The sequence below is a fragment of the Hipposideros armiger genome, unplaced genomic scaffold (assembly GCF_001890085.2).
Source record: "Hipposideros armiger isolate ML-2016 unplaced genomic scaffold, ASM189008v1 scaffold_96, whole genome shotgun sequence".
Classification (NCBI taxonomy): Eukaryota; Metazoa; Chordata; class Mammalia; order Chiroptera; family Hipposideridae; genus Hipposideros; species Hipposideros armiger.
The window spans coordinates 1,071,478-1,074,813 of record NW_017731446.1 but is presented as its reverse complement, the minus strand read 5'-3'; positions in this window follow the sequence as shown (position 1 = coordinate 1,074,813).

Here is a 3,336-nt window from a genome sequence, read left to right as displayed (position 1 = left end):
AATACATGTTTCCTGCAGAAATGTCAGGAAGTACAAAAAGCATAAAGAAAATAGAAGCTACCCTAACCCACCTATGATTAGCATCTCAGAGAACGCTATTCCAAATCCTGTGCTTCCCTGGGTTGGGGCTGAGGAGTCAGTATCAGGATCAGGGTGTATATACCATTTTGTAACCTGCCTTTTCTGCCATGTAACAATATGTCAGTAACATCTTTCTATGTCATTAAATATTCCACAGCCTGTTTTAATGCCTGATTAACATGCACTTCCTTCTTGAAGTTTAGAAACGCATTTGCAAATGGAGGAAATCTCTAGTTTCTGGGTTCATTTCTCAGCACAGAAGTGGCTAACTTCTGTGAACCACCCATAGTCTGTCTGAGACCCTGAAGACTTGCCTTGCAGTTACGGTGTTTCTTCATTCTGTGAGGGTCACAGGAAGTGGGTGCCTTTGGCGTAGTGTCCTCACACAGCAGAGGAGACTTGCCTGAGTCTCATGGGTGCCAAATGCTGTCCAGCCTCTGCCACACCAGGGGTCATGGACTGCCCCCATCTCCTGGAGGTGAGATGCTCAGTGATGCCATCCCAGACCCAGCCCAGGTACCTCCCACAGCCCCTGGCCAAGTCCTGAAAGGAGCAGACACCTAACCGGACACCGCCTCCCACCTGGGGAAGCACCAGCCCAAACCCCTGCTGTCCGCTCACAGTGCCCCTTGGAGCCCTACTGGCAGCCACGTTACAGACACTCCAAGGAAGCTGTCGGCACAGCTAAACAAAGCCTCAGGTGGGATTCGGGGAGAAGAGAGTGGGGTAGAGGGAGCAGGGGAGAAATGGAACAGTCGGATGCCCCATGCCAGGCTGCCTCAGTTTCCCTTTGTGTCCCATCTGCTTCCTTCTTAAGTCCCGTCCAGTTTATCTCTGACTTCCTTCAAATTCACCCTGTCCTCTGCCCCTTGTCTGGTTTAACCATCACCCCTCATCTGGACTATCTCTTGGCAGCTTCCTGACCAAGCTGAGTCTTCACCCCGGGAAATGGTTGCCATGCAGTCACCAATCTGTGAAGACCTCAAACTGTGGATTCATCATTGACCCCATTCTACATCCAGCCCTTCAGCAAATTTCATCTACCCTGCTTCAGCAGCTACCCAGACTCCACCACTTCTAACCCCTTCCCCATAGCTACCCTCCCCCATTGAGGAGGACCATTGCAGGGGCCTCCTTGCTGGCCGCCTGCTGCTGCCCTGCAGTCACTTTGCTGGTCCCTGTCATCTGATGGCGCCTTATCACAATTAAAACAAAACCCAGGGCTGGCTAGTGGCTCATAGGTTAAGAGTTGCCGTGGGAGCGCAAGCTCCGGGCTGCAGGACCCCAGTTCGGACCCCACTTGAAGGCCAGTGATACTGCCCTCTACAGCTAAGACGGTGAACAACAGCTCGACCTGGAGCTGGGCTGCCGTGCGTCACCAGCGATGGTGTAGGCTGCAGCAAGCTACCGTGAGTGGCTGGCAGCCAGCATGAGCGGCCGGTGGCGTGAGCTGCCGTGAGCGGCCGTCCAAAGGCCGGCAACCGACTGTCTCAGCCAGGAAGAGCACAATGATCACAATACCAACATGGGCCAGTGAAGAAACATCCTCCACAACTAGACTGAAGAACAAAAGGACAGCAATTTGTCTGTTCCCCTTTCCCAATTCCCCAACGCTGTTCCCTCCCCCAATTCCCCCAATAAAATCTTTGGGGGGAAAAAAACAAAAACAAAACTCAAAGTTCTTATCCTGGCTCATAGGGCCCTTCAGGATCTAGCCCTTGTTTACCCTGCAGCCCTTGTTATGGTTTAAGCCAATACTCAGTGGCTTAAAACAACAGCAATTAGAGCCAGCCGAGTGGCTCAGTTGGTTAAGAGCTCACTCAAGAGTGCGACAGCAGTTCGATTCCCAGCCCGAGCTGAACTGCCGCCGAGCTGCCAACAGGTGGCAGGATGGCTCAGCTAAAACAAAACAAGACAAAAACAACAGCAATTATTTATGTTGCTCATGCACCTGTGAGTGGGGCAGAGCTTGGTAGGGAAGGCTTGTCCCTGTCCCACATGGTGTCAGCTGGGGTAGCTCATCTAGAGCTAGAAGATCCAAGTCCAAGATGGTGGACTCCTATGGTTGGCAATTTGGTGCTGGCTGGCCAGGGAGCACAGCAGGGACTGAAAACTGGGGTGCCTTGGTTCCTTTCCACCAGCAGTTTAGGCCTCCCCACCATATGGTAGCTGAATTATAAGAGCAAGTATCAAAAAAAAAAACCCACTCATTCAAGGAGGTCCAATATGGCAACACCATAAGGGGACGCTGAACTCACCCCCATGAGCAAACTCTAATATGCATGTATATAGAGAACAGTTACACCTTCAAGACAACTGAATGAACAGCATCTAAACAACAAACAAGAGAAGGCTGGGAAGCTGTGTGAGCCCTCCAGGGTGCCTTTGGCACCTGCTCAGCTCCTACTGACCTGCCAAAACCACCGGCACACTGGGCACATACAGCTTATGCAGATGCTGCTTCTACATAAGGCCGCTTTTTCAAGACTAGGAGAGATTGCTATTTTGTCTAATTCATATAAACAACCATAGAAAGTCAAACAAAATGAAAAGACAGAATAATATCTCTTAAATGAAGGAATAAGAAAAATCTCCGGTTTGGCGGGGGACCCCTAAGGGAATGGAGATAAATAATTTGCCTGATAAAGAACTCAAAGAAATAGTCAAAGATGTTCACCTAACTTGAAAGCAGAGTAGAGGAATTAGGGAAAACTTCAACAAAGAATTAGAAAGTATAATAAAGAACCAAGCAGACCTGAAGACTATAATAATTTAAATGAAAACTACATTAGAAGGAATCAATATCAGATTAGCTAATACAGAACAACAGAGCAGTGACCTGGAAGACAGACTAATGGAAATCAACCAATAAGACAGGCAGAAAGAGAAAATCAACCAATCAGAACAGCAGAAAAAGAAGACTTTTTTAAAATGAGGATAGTTTAAAGGACCTCTGGGATAACATCAAATGCTCAAACATTCTCATTGTAGGGATCCCAGAAAGAGAAGAGAGAAAGGAACACAAACTTTATTTGAGGAAATAATGGCTGATAACTTTCCCAACCTGGGAAAAGAAACAGACATCCTGATCAAAGAAGCACAGAGAGTTCCAAGACGAACCCAAAGAGACCACCAAGACATACTGTAATTAAAATGGCAAAAGAGGGGCCGGCTAAGTGGCGCGTTGGTTAAGAACTGGCTTGGGATGCCAGAGGGCCTCGGTTCGGATCCCACATATGAGGGCCAGTGACACTG